The sequence below is a fragment of the Theropithecus gelada genome, chromosome 14, assembly GCF_003255815.1.
Source record: "Theropithecus gelada isolate Dixy chromosome 14, Tgel_1.0, whole genome shotgun sequence".
Classification (NCBI taxonomy): domain Eukaryota; kingdom Metazoa; phylum Chordata; class Mammalia; order Primates; family Cercopithecidae; genus Theropithecus; species Theropithecus gelada.
In genome coordinates, this window is record NC_037682.1 from 11,732,231 (window position 1) to 11,745,213 (window position 12,983).

A 12,983-nucleotide genomic window follows, 5' to 3' on the forward strand; every position below is an offset into this window, starting at 1 on the left:
AATTGCTCCCTGGGGGCTGAGAGCCAGAGGAAGCTGTGACAGCCTGGGATGCAGGATGCTATCTACTGTAGAAAAGGCAAGGGCTTTGGAGCCAGTTATACCTGGAGTTCATTCATTCATTTGAAACATGCTCTTGAGTGATTGCTATGTGTCAGTCACTGCTCTAGGCATGAGGGGCCAGGGTGCAGTGGCTCACACCTATAATCCCAGCACTTTAGGAGGCTGAGGTGGGAGGATTACTTAAGCCCAGGAGTTCAAGACCAGCCTGGGCAACATAGTGAGACCCTATCTCTACCAAAAAAAAAAAAAAAAAAAAAAAAAAAAAACCCACAGCTGAGCATGATGGTGTGCGTCTGTAGTCCCAGCTACTTGGGAGACTAAGGTGGGAGGATCACTTGAGCTTGGGAGGTTGAGGCTGTGGTGAGCCATGAATGCTCCACTGCACTCCATCCTGGGTGACAGAGTGAGACTGTCTCAAAACAAACAAACAAAAACAACAACAACAAAAATCAGTTAATCTAGGCACAAAGCATACAGCAGAGAAAAAGAACCCTGTCCTCATGAGGCTTAAATGCTAGTGGAAGCTTTGACTCTTCTCTCTGTGAGTTGTGTGATTTTAGGAAAATCATGAACCCTCTGAGGCCATTCCTCACTAAGTGTCTCCTTCTCAGGGTGTGCAAGGATTAATGAGCTGACAGATGAAAGTAGCTCCTGGCAAGGTGGCTCACGCCTGTAATCCCAGCACTTTGGGAGGCTGAAGTGGGCGGGGATCACCTGAGGTCAGGAGTTCAAGACCAGCCTGGCTAACATGGTGAAACCCCATCTCTACTAAAAAATACAAAAATTAGGCCGGGCACGGTGGCTCAAGCCTGTAATCCCAGCACTTTGAGAGGCCGAGACAGGCGGATCACGAGGTCAGGAGATCGAGACCATCCTGGCTAACATGGTGAAACCCCGTCTCTACTAAAAAATACAAAAAACTAGCCAGGCGAGGTGGCGGGCACCTGTAGTCCCAGCTACTTGGGAGGCTGAGGCAGGAGAATGGCGTGAACCTGGGAGGCGGAGCTTGCAGTGAGCTGAGATCCAGCCACTGCACTTCAGCCTGGGCGACAGAGCGAGACTTCGTCTCAAAAAAAAAAAAAACAAAAAAAACAAAAAAAAACCAATACAAAAATTAGCCAGGCATGGTGGCGCATGCCTGTAATCCAGCTGCTTGGGAGACTGAGGAAGGAGAATCACTTGAACCTGGAGGGGGAGATTGCAGTGAGCCGAGATCATGCCACTGCAGTCCAGGCTTAGCAACAGAGTGAGACTCTCTCTCAAAAAACAAAACAAAACAAAACAAAAAAACCAATGAAGGTAGCTGCTGCAGGATCAGACACAATCATTATTAAGGTAGTTTTGTGAGGGAGGGTTGGGGAGGCTACACCAGCGGGCAGAAGGAGAGGAGTTGGCAGAAGTTTCTGAAAATGTGTGTATCTCCACTTACACCACTGAAAACTTTGGAAAATATTCCCCTCCCCTGGGCTGAGGCGGCGGTCTTAGGAAACCCCAGCTCTGTTCCAGCCTGCAGGATCATTTTTTTTGTTTGTTTTAGATGGAATCTTGCTTTGTTGTCAGACTAGAGTGCAGTGGCATGATCTCAGCTCACTGCAACCTCCGCCTCCCGGGTTCAAGCGATTCTCCTGCCTCAGCCTCCCAAGTAGCTGGGACTACAGGCGTGCACCACCATGCCCAGCTAATTTTTGTATTTTTAGTAGAGACGAGGTTTCACCATGTTGCCCAGGCTGGTGTTGAACTCCTGAACTCAGGCGATCCGCCTGTCTCGGCCTCCCAAAGTGCTAATTTTTGTATTTTTAGTAAAGACGGGGTTTCACCATGTTGGCCAGGACGGCCTTGATCTCTTGACCTTGTGATCCACACCCCACTGGCCTCCCAAAGCGCTGAGATTACAAGCGTGAGCCACTGCGCCCCGCCAGGATCATGGTTTTTTTTAGAGGGTAGGGTTGAGGTTAAACTTTCTCTAGCCCTCCAGTCTGGAATGGGACAAGAGCCAGTCCCCAGAAATACCCCCACCAGGTAATCTTGACACTCATACCCCCGAATGAAGTACCTAGACAGTGATCTCTGCTTTGGGACTGCTTCAAAAACCAACCCCTCCCTCCTGCCTTCTTCCCTGTTGACCAAGAGGGTGGCCAGAACAAACAATGGAGCAGATAAGTTGGCTCTGAGCCTGGGACTCTGGCCTCTGCTGTTTGGATCCTGGGGGGCCGATCTAGCCCAGTCCAGGCGAAGGCGCAGCGTCCACGCCTTTCCGTGCTCTTCTTCCTTTTCTGCGCCAGCAGCCCCCCAGGCCCCGTTAGCCCTTTTTGCAGCTACCCTGTGTTTCCAACCTAGGTGTAAATCAACTCCTGTTTTAATATGCACCAGGAACATTCGCTCTTTTAAGGAACAAGATGATGATTCCTTCCATAAAGTTAAAAACCCTTTGGTAAACTGTTAACAATGGTTACTTTTGGGGAGAGGGACTGTGATAGGGGAGGAGGGAGACATCTGTATTTTATTGTATTTTTTTTTTCAGATGGAGTCTCGCTCTGTCACCAAGGCTGGAGTGCAGTGGCACAATCTTGGCTCACTGCAACCTCCGCCTCCCAAGTTTAAGGGATTCTCCTGCCTCAGCTTCCCCAGCAGCTGGGATTACAGGCCGCACCACCATGCCCTGCTAAATTTTGTATTTTTAGTCGAGGCGGGGTTTCACTATGTTGGCCAGGCTGGTCTCGAACTCCTGAGCTCAAGTGATCCACCTGCCTTGGCTTCCCAAAGTGCTGGAATTACAGGTATTTAAGGCATCGTGCCTGGCCTTGGTGTGTGTGTGTGTGTTTTTAAAGCGTTCCATAGTTCAAAAGTTTTAGGCCGGGCACGGTGGCTCAAACCTGTAATCCCAGCACTTTGGGAGGCCGAGACAGGCGGATCACGAGGTCAGGAGATCGAGACCATCCTGGTTAACACGGTGAAACCCCGTCTCTACTAAAAAATACAAAAAACTAGCCGGCCGGGGTGGCGGACGCCTGTAGTCCCAGCTACTCGGGAGGCGGAGGCAGGAGAATGGCCTGAACCCGGGAGGCGGAGCTTGCAGTGAGCTGAGATCCGGCCACTGCACTCCAGCCTGGGTGACAGTGCGAGACTCCGTCTCAAAAAAAAAAAAAAAAAAAAAAGTTTTAGATTTTTTTTTCTTTAAATAAGGTAGGTGCTAGGAAAGGGGTGCAGAACAAAATGGGGGAGGAGGTGATTCTTGGGAAAGTCTGAGTCTGTGACTGTGTGCTTGGGATGTGTTGTGGCGAGGCTGCCTCTGCCATGGGGTTGAGTCATTATCTGGGCACCTGTGTGTGTATATTAGAGAGAGCGAGAGAAAATGCTGGTGCCCAAGTCTCCGCTTTGTGTTTTCACATGTCTCTGCCTGTCTGGATGTCTGCACATGCGGCTCCACCTTTCTGTGTCCATTATATGAGTGTCCATGTCTGTGGCTCCTCTGGCTGTCTCTTCCCTCCCCCACGGTCTGTACTCTGTGCCGGTAACTGGACCTGGACACAGCCCCCAGGGCTGGCAGCAGAGTTGACTGCTGGGTATTTTTAGCCTGTAAACATGTTTGCCATTTCAGAGGACAGGGCCGAGCTGGTCTCAGCTCCAGCCCACTCATGATCTTGCAGCAAGGAGGGCGCTCCTGCCTGGGCCAGGTCTCCTCAGTTCCCCAGCCTGGGGTCTCTCTTTCCTAGCATTTGGGAAGGAGGGGAAACTGGCTTGGAGTGGGCAGTGGGTGGCCACCTAGGAGGGAGGATAAGAGGACTCATGCGGGAGAAGAGAAAGGGAGTGTGGAGGGGAGTGTGTAGCCAGAAGGCCCCCGCACCCCATCATTAAGCGTTTAATAAAATCTCGATGTAGTTAGAAGTGGCTGTGGGAAATGGCTGTAAATTGGGAGACTCAGCGTCCCGCAAGTGGAGGGCGGGGGAGGGGCGCGCAGAGAAGGAATGGGAGGCAGAGGAAGCGCAGGGGCTCCGGCTCCTGGGGGCGGGAGTCTGGAGAGGAAGGTGGGCGTCAGGTCCGCTCTCCAACGCCCGCAGGCCTCAGCCCCGTATGCCCGCGGCCTGCGCAGCACCGCGGTGCACGGGGCACTGGTGACGCCGGCTCCTGGGGGTGGGAATCCAAGCCAGTTCTGTGCGGGTAGGGACGGAAGGGCCCCGAGAAAGAGGGAAAGCGAGAAATGGGCGCGGCTGCATGGAGCTTGGAAACCAAGCAAGTAGGCTAGGGCCTGGGATCTGAAGTGTAGTTCCCTAAGCTGAGAGAAAACTCAAAGGTCCGGATCAGGCTGACGGTCGCGGCTGAATCACCCAAGCCCCAGCCGCCTTCAGAGCCCCCAGGCCCTTCCTGCAAAATAAGTTGATTCGCAGTTCCAGCTGTGAGGGCGAGCCCAGGGAGCCTGCGGGAGTTTCTTGCCAATGAAGCCACACATTGCACATGTTGGACAGCAGATCCAGGTCCGGGACAGGATAGGGGACAGTGGATGGGGGGAGGGGGGAAAGAACGTCCCCGCGTCCCCCATCGGCCCCCCTCCCCAGCAGCCCACTCCCGGGTCCCTCCAGGGTCTGCCCCGCTCACCAGTCCTAGCCCCGCTCCGGCCCCGCCCGGCCCCGCCCTCTCCCCACAGCTCTGGGCAGACCCGCCCGCCCGAGCCGGAGTTACAAGAGCCGCCTCCGCGCACGGGGGCTCGGCCACTCGGCGCTGCTCTGCCGCGGGGACTGCACCGCCCGCCCTGCCAGACCCGCCCGGAACGGGGCTCGTCGCCGCCAGTAGCCGCAGCACCGCAGCCTCGGGCCTCGCGCCGGCTATGGCTGTTTCCCGGGGCTGAGCCCTCAGGTAGGGGCGCCAGGCGCACCGTGGCGCCATCGGGGTCCGGGGCACCAAAGGCGGGTGGGGGGAGGTGGGTTGCGGGGCTCCGGCAGGGCGCGTTGTTGGGAGTGTCACTGTGAAGATTCAAGCAGTTTGGAGCAAGCGGGGCCACCTGGGGAGGCGACGCGTCGCTCTCTGGGAGCGGAGTTCTGCCTCCGGAGTTGGGGCTCAAGTTGGTTCAAGTTGGAAAATCGCTTCGAAGCGCTTTGCTCCACTCTATTTCTACGGAGGGCGGACTGTTGGCTCCACTACACGCAGGGTGCTGTGTTCCGGGCCTGGTGGCCTCTGTCCCACCTCCTCTCCCTGCATGGGGCGGTGGCTCAGGGGCTGCTCCTTTCGTATCCCATGTTTACTGGAGGGGAAATTTCCGAGATCGCCGCCGCGCCTCCGCGACGCCGCGCCCCCGCGACCCCGCGCCGTGCGCCCCCTCGGCTGTCCTTCCGCGCTCTCTGCACCTCCGCCCCTAACCGCGTCCCGAGTCGTCCAGGCCCCACCCTGTTCTGTACCACCAGCCCCTCAGCCTCCTCCAGCTGCCCCGCCCTGGCCTTGCCCCTCTGTGTTCCCCGCTCCAGAAAACCTTCCTCTCGGGCCGCGGAGCCTGGAAGTTTGCAATGCGCCTCCCAGCGAGATGGGTGGGGAGGGGGACATAATTAGGGAGATTCCTACGCTGAGGTGGGCGAGGACTGGGGTGCTCTGCAGCGGCCCAGTCCTCGGGACCGCCCCTTCCCCTCGGGAGGCGGCGCTTTCCCCCACCCCACTCCCAAACCCGTCCGGGCGGGATGGCCCCCGCCCCAGCGCCTGGCCCGGCGCCAGCAGCCTGAGGAATGTGGTGGTTGGAGCCGGTGACTAATTCAAACCAGAACTCGGGGAGGAGTGGTGAGGGGCAAAGGGGAGGAGGAAGGGGCTGTGTGTGGGAGTTGGGGGCAGGAGCCGGGCTTGGCGTGGGAGGAGGGCTAAGCTGCGCTCGCCGGAACCCTGCGCTCCAGCGGTGCGCGCCAGGAGAGGGGGCCCGAGGCGAGGTCTCGCCTGGAGTTGGAAAGGCAGCGTGCTTAGGGTGTGTGCAGAGCTGTTATGTAAGGCTTTCCCATGCAAGGAGGGGTTTGCGGTGTGCGAGGGCCTGGGCCGCCCCTGGCAGGGCTGGTCGCCCCCCAGCAGTGCCGAGGCCGGGATGTGGGGGCGCAGTCCCTTGGCGGCGCTGACCATGAGGGACTCCCGGGGCCCAAACAGAGCTGGCTGTGCCTCTTGCTGGGAGGGGTGCGGAGGGGGCACATGAGTGTTTTCAGCTGTAGCCGAGCCCAGACAACCAGATGGGGAACGGCTCTGGCCCCTCTGCACAATGAGGCCACAGAGGGTTGTGTGCGATGTGTGTGCTTGCCGGTTTCGCAGGGTGTGGCTCCCGCCGGGGCGACCGTGGCGGTGAGGTGCTCCCAGGGAACGTGCGGTCGCTTTAGAGTGCCCTGCTCTGTGGAGGGGATTTGTGGGAAGGCAGTGTGTGGGAGCCTCCCAAGTCAGTCAGGTCCTTAGAGAATGACCCAGAGTCTCCGGAGGAAAAGGGTCCTAGATACCTCCCTCTGTGTCTCCAGCACAGCGCTGGGCGCTCAGTAAATACAGGTTTCGAACCCGTCTTCATTAGAATCCAACCTCGGATTGTAGGGCTCCTGCTCTCTGCTTGCCCTTCCCAGCACAGCGTAGAGCATGGTAGGTGTTGGGTTGATTTTGTGGAATACAGTGAGGGGCTGTAGCAGTGAAGTTGAGAGAGTGGGGGAAGGCATTTAAGGGCCCCTGCACCTATACTGGCTGTAATTCAGGGGAGCAGATCTCGCTTTCATCCCCGCCCCATGAGGGAAATCCCAGGGGCAGGGTGTGGCACTCACTTCCTTTCAGAAGCTGAATGTGGGGAAGCTTCCTTCTCCTGTCCTTAGCGACAGGGGCTGGCCACCCCCCACCGCGTGGATGGTGGCGTGTGCAGAATGGGGAGGACAGGGGAGCCCCCGAGTTAAGGGCACCTCTTTACTCTGAGCTGTGAGCTGTGGGGTGAGGGAAGGTGGGAGAGGAGCTAGGAGGGTGAGAGTGGAGCTAGGAGAGGTCGCAGGGTTTGGGGGCTGTGGGAATGTGGGTTAGAAGGTATCTGAGCCCCTCTCTAAAGCCTTTGTCCCTAAGAGGTTATGCACAGGGACACTGGTCAGAGAACAGGGACACATGGGGAGCCACATAAGTCATGCGGACTGATATGGAGGCCACCAGCAGCGATTCAGGGGTCCTGGTCTGGGAATTCCTTGAGGAGCCGACCCCTCGGAGCTGAGGACTTGTGCCAGCCAGACATGGTCCAGGGCCTGGGGTGGGACACAGGGACCTGTTGAGGGAGAAGGTCCAGCGTCAGCCCAGGGCAGGGAGTCGGCTGGGGGTCCCTGGAGTCATCTTAGCCCTTGGGAAGTCCTGGGGAAAGGTGGCAATGCTGCCAGGCTGGATTCTTTTGCTCGACTTGGAATTGGCGGGTGGGTCCTGGCAGAGCCGGTCACCCTGAGCCTGAGGAGCTGGTTTGAGGGGTTGGGGCAAAGCCGTGGGGGCGGAGGGGTGTGTGGGGCTCTGGGGTGTGGTCACCACCTTCTTCAGAACTTGGGAACCGCCTGGAGACAGACAGAGAGACAGACCGGGAGAGCTAGTCCTACTCCTCACGGAACGGTGTGGCTCTCTTCCCCACCATTCCGGAGGCCCCAGAGTTTGTCTCCCTGGAGCTGGGCTGTGCACGCTTAGGTTTGAGGAAGGGTGATGGCCGCTGGGGAGGATTTAGAATGTGCCGCTTGGGCGGTGGCAGTGGCGGGGATCTAGGGCCTTCTTCCTTCTCTTCGTCCCCGGGTTCATCCGGGCTGGCATTTCCCTGGGCTCAGGCCATCCGGTGGGCTCTCAAGGCTTCCTGAGCACGAGCAATTTCCAGCATTCCTGGGTGTGTCCAAGGGAGCGTGGGGCCACAGGAGGATTCCGAAGGAATGAAGCCCCTTTTCCTCCCTGCTGGCCTAAGTTCCCACCAGGGCTATGGCTGGGCTGTCCCTGGCAGTCTTAGGTAGGTCACTGTTAGCATTGCAGGTGTTGTCCCACTGTGGCTTTAGGTCCTTGTGACCACATGTCACAGCTTGTGTCTCTGAGTGAGGTGTGTGTCATTGCCTGTGAGAGTGTCCCACTGCTTGTGAATGAGGGTCTTCCCCTTGTGGCGTGCCTGGATGTGTCACCTCTGCCGGCATTGTCGTGGGGCTTGGAGGCAGAGGATGGCAGTGGCATTCTGCGCTGGTGGTGGAGGTTTCCTGCGGCCCGCAGGGGTTGTAGGTAAGGACTGAAGTGAGTTTCTCGGTCCTGGACAGGTCCGCACCCACGGTTTGTGTCCAGAGGCCTTTGGGAGGTGGAGGCCAGCCTTGGGGGTGCAGGCCCCAGCTGAGCAGGTTAAGGAAGGCACTGCGTACGGCCTGTCAGGGAGGGGCATCCTGCCTGGTCCCCCGGGGCTGGAGCGGAGGTTCTGGGGGAAGGGGAAGTGCCTGGAGCTGATCCCGTCTACAGCTACGTGTCCTGGCGGGGCCGGGGGCAGATCCTCGGCGACAGAGCCAGAGCGGCCTGGCCCCACGCCCCTGCAGTAGCGTGGTCCGACCGCTGGGGGGAGAGCAAGCAGCGCCCTCCCCAGATCCCGGCCTTGGGTGGGGCAGACAGGCAGCTCCCAAACTGTAATCTACCCCATAGGGCAAGGCCAAGCGTTCTGCTCCACCCCGTCTCCTATAGGACGCCACCCTCAGAGTTGGTGTCTTAATCCCAGGGGTCCTGGGTAAAGGCCCACACTTCCCTGCTTCTGTGTCCAGGTGTGGGGACTCCCCACTGGATAATATGCTGTCCCCAGCCCCCTTTCTCAAGGAGCGCAGAGAGTCCCTCCTGGCCAGGGAGGGAAGAGGGAATCTCCGTCTCTGCTGGACGTGAGAGCCTGGAGCTTCAGGGCTTCCGAGCTCACTGGAGCATGGGAGGGGGCTGTGCGTGGCCGGGGTAGAGAGAGATGGAGAAAAGCGTCACAGCAGAGTCAGAAAACAACCAGCTGGCTGCAGTCGGGGTGTAGGGGCTGCCCTGGCAGTCAGCATGATGTGAGGGGCCAGGGGAAGGGGTGATGGGGAGGGGAGGGCTGGAATGACAAAGCTGGGAAAACTTCTTCTGGTGGGAGTTGTGACTGGACTGGTGCCTCCCTGTCCTAAGGGCAGGGAGCAGGGAGGAGGCCAGGCAGGTGCACACACAGAGGGGGAGGCGCAGGCTCAGGGGACATAGGCACCAGGTGAACAGGTGTAGGGGCCTCCAGGACAACTGTCTGTTATGAGCAGGTGAAGGCTGGCTGGGGCTGCAGGCTGCCCTGGGTTGTGTAGAGTGGAGAATGGGGCCGAGGGTTTCCGTGTGTGTGTGTGTGTGTGTGTGTGTGCGCGCGCTTGTGTGCCTTTCTCTGAAGGTGCCCAAGTTGCATGTGTCTTGCAACATGTTCATCTAATTCTTCCTGGTAATTCCACCTCCCAAATCTGCCCCACCTCCCTGCATGCTGCCCAGAATCAGCCAGGTGGGTTTGTAAAAGTCCTCAGTGCTGGCTTAGACTCTGAGATGTCTGCGCACTTCTGCTCCAGTTAGAATGGGGCATAACGTTTTTTCCTAAACAAGCCTGGCAGCTGCATCCTTGGGGGACCATTGGAGGGTCAGGCCCTGGAAGGGATGTCAACCCTGTGTTTCTCCTTGTTCCTTTGGAACGAGGGTCTGCGTGTCATGACTGTCTCCATCTCCTAGAAGTGGAAATGCTTGTCTTGCTCTGCCCGCCTCTAGCATGAGTCTGGTGCCTCTAGCATGAGTCTGGCCTCTAGCATGAGTCTGGCCTCTAGCATGAGTCTGGCCTCTAGCATGAATCTGGTGCCTCTAGCATGAGTCTGGTGCCTCTAGCATGAGTCTGGCCTCTAGCATGAGTCTGGTGCCTCTAGCGTGAGTCTGGCCTCTAGCGTGAGTCTGGTGCCTCTAGCGTGAGTCTGGCCTCCAGCATGAGTCTGGTGCCTCTAGCATGAGTCTGGCCTCCAGCATGAGTCTGGTGCCTCTAGCATGAGTCTGGCCTCCAGCATGAGTCTGGCCTCCAGCATGAGTCTGGTGCCTCTAGCGTGAGTCTGGCCTCTAGCGTGAGTCTGGTGCCGGTTGAGCCCCAGGAGATGGTTCTTTTGTCTCCCACCTGCTGGGGCCCAAGAGAAATCTAGGTCAAAGTGAGTTGGGTGCTGGGCAGCTCAGGATCCTGACCCCCTCGGGCCCCAGCCTCAGTAAGCCCCAGAAGCAAAAGGCCCCTCATATGCAGAGCCCTGGGATGCCTGGGACCGTCCATTCTGGGTCTGCAGCCCACAGCTTGGGCCGGGTTGAGGCTGGAGTGTGGGGAAGGGGGTTTGGAGGTCTCTGCATCTTCCTGTCGTTGTCCCTCTAGCTCTTACTCCAGTGTAGGTCTCTCTTCTGTGCATCTGCCTCTGTGGGTTCTCCTGTGTGTCATCTTGTGTATTTCCTTGTACCTTCATCCCTCTGCTGGGCAAAGACCGTTGGCCTTGGGGGTCAGAGACTCCTGGGCTTGCATTTCCACTCTCTCACACTTGGGCAAGTAGTGTTATCTCCTGGGCCTGTTTCCACATCTCTGAAGTAAGGATATTAGTTCTTTGCACATAGCATCATCATTTGGGGGTTGAATGAGAACCCAGGCATGGGATGTTGCCAACAACACCGTCTGTGACACACAAGAATGCTCTGCAGAATTCTCTTTCTCGCTACTTGTGTGGGGTTTTTTTTTTTCTTTCAACACGAACTTTCTGTTCCTCTTTGTCTCCTGACGAGTGTTTATGAGAGCAGAGCATACTGTCTTCTGGGTGTGTCTTTCTGAATAGCCTCCCTCTCCTCCTGGTTCCGAATGTTGGGGGCTTCCCCTCGGGTAGGGTCTCTGACTCTGGGCGTGAGTCACGTCGTTCCTGGGATGAGGACTGCTTCTCTTTGGCCTTGTGTGTGTGGTGGGTTGATTGACCCACGTGCGTGCCGCCGTGCTGGGTGGAAGTTTCACTGTGGCTGGTGCCCTCCCTACCACGGATGGGGTGATTTTCTTCCCCTCGGAGGGTTGCCCCCTGTGTCCCGCCTATGCTGGGTGGATGCCTAGTCGTGGGCCCCTGTGGTGTGTATCTTGTCCTCAGGTTTGGTGCATTTGGGCACAGAGGCCTGTGGCCTGTCTCTGGGGGAGTGTGTATATCAATTCCTGCCATCTCCACACTGACGCTGGCTGCAGGGCTGTCTCTAGCTGCTGCAGCAATTGGCCTGGTTTCCATCCTGGCTGTCTTTATACTGGCTCGCCCCGGGAAGGGGTACTGTTCTCCGAGGGCAGTGGAGGAAGGAGCTTCCTCTGGAGGTCACCCCTGGCAGAGGCCATCTGCTGGGGTCAAGAATCTGCTTCCTGGAGTTCTCCTGCTTCTACTTGGCGTCGTGCCCAATCGCAGGGTATGGGCAGAGCCCTGCTGCTCGGCACATCCTCTTTGCAGTTTTGAAGTGACAGGATGGGCTGTTCTCTCGCTGCTTCTGGCCTGAATTATAGCCTGTCCCACGGTGTCAGGCATGCGTGCTCTCACCTTTGCAGCTGGCGTGGCCTCACCATCTCACTCTTTTCTGCCCTCCAAGCAATATTCTGCCTTAGGGAGTCTCCACTCTGGCCCTGCTCCTTCTTTTTTTATTTAAAAAAATTAAGTTTTTATTTTTTATAGAGATAGGGTTTTGCCATATTGCCCAGGCTGATCTCAAACTCCTGGGCTCAAGCGATCAGTGTGCCTCGGCCTCCCAAAGTGCTGGGATTACAGGCATGAGCCAGCGCGCCTAGCTCTGCCTCGTTTCTTCCTATCACGAGGGAGGCTGTGGGGTGGACCACCGGGCTGTGTGCTAGCAGGCTCTGGGACCAGGGCCCCAGCACACTCCCATTCTCTCATTTCTCTGGACCTTACTTTCTCCATCCTTAAGTAACAGGCAGTGCCGTCCCATAAAACTCTCGGCAGTAGGGGAAGTGTTCTGTGTGCATGCTAATATAGTAGCCAGTAGCTACATGTGACTGTTGAGCTCTTGAAATGTGGCTAGTGCAGCCAATGAGCTACAATTTTAATTTAACGGAATTTTAATTGATTAAATTTAAATAGCTACATGTAGCTGCTATGTTGGGTGGCACGACTCTAGGTCTCTCCTAGCTCTGAAGGCTTATGGCACTTGGCTGAATCATGCAGAATTCCCCAAAGCTCCAAAGACACTCTTTTGGGTAGCAACAGGGCAGAGCCCTCAGCCTCTGGGGAAAGCCTGACTTAACCTAACTTGTGTGGGAGGAGAAGACAGGGCCACCTGGGCTTGAGACAGGCTCCAGAGGGGGAGGAGAGACTGAGGGCTGGGACCAAACGTGGAGAATGGAGAAAGGGGAACCCCGGCTACATAGTATCCCACGCTGCTCCTTCACTATTCCCTTCAGTATTTCCATGCCCCTCCTCGGAACTGAATGGCCCAGGTCAGATGGGAGGGGAGTCCTTCCAGGCTGTGCCAGGACAGCAGGGCCAGAGCCAGAGCGGGCAGGGTGGTTGGCAGCCCCACCTGGCCGGGAAGCCATTGGGTGCCCTGCCAGGGCCAACCTGCAGCCTCGGGTCCAATGGCTCCCGTCCTCATGGGCTATTGGATCGGTTGTCTGCTTAGGATGGTTTCTCTCCTCCTCAGGAACCACGTGGGTTGAGGCAGGTAGCAAGTCTGTCCTGGGCCTCTAAAGGGACTTCTGCCCTGGGACTCTGCCTGAGGCACTGGCAGGGAAGCTAACTGCCTGTCTGCAGGGAAGCTCTGGTTCCTCTGGCACCTGGGGATCTGGCCCAGGAGGCACTTTGTCCTTTGGGTTTTAGGCTCAACCCTTTGCAGGTCTGGAGCTGTTGCAGCCAGCTGCAGTGACTCACTGGGGAGGGAGGGAAAAAGGGAGGGTGGGGCCGAGGTGTGGGCGAGGGTGATCTGGCCCA

At 57.5% G+C, this 12,983-nt stretch overlaps 1 protein-coding gene across 5 annotated transcripts in view; it reads left to right on the forward strand.

Annotated features, from left to right (window-relative positions):
- The first annotated feature begins 4,610 nt into the window (after window positions 1-4,610).
- Window positions 4,611-12,983, forward strand: part of AHNAK (AHNAK nucleoprotein) — a 114,435-nt gene continuing 106,062 nt past the window's right edge. For 3 of the 5 annotated variants that reach the window (XM_025355426.1, XM_025355427.1, XM_025355423.1), the window contains exon 1: window positions 4,611-4,911. The gene's annotated coding sequence lies outside the window, so the exon portion shown is untranslated. Of the gene's footprint in view, window positions 4,912-5,797; window positions 5,821-5,876; window positions 5,999-12,983 lie in introns of those variants that run through there. The other 2 variants (XM_025355425.1, XM_025355424.1) reach the window with 2 other exon arrangements.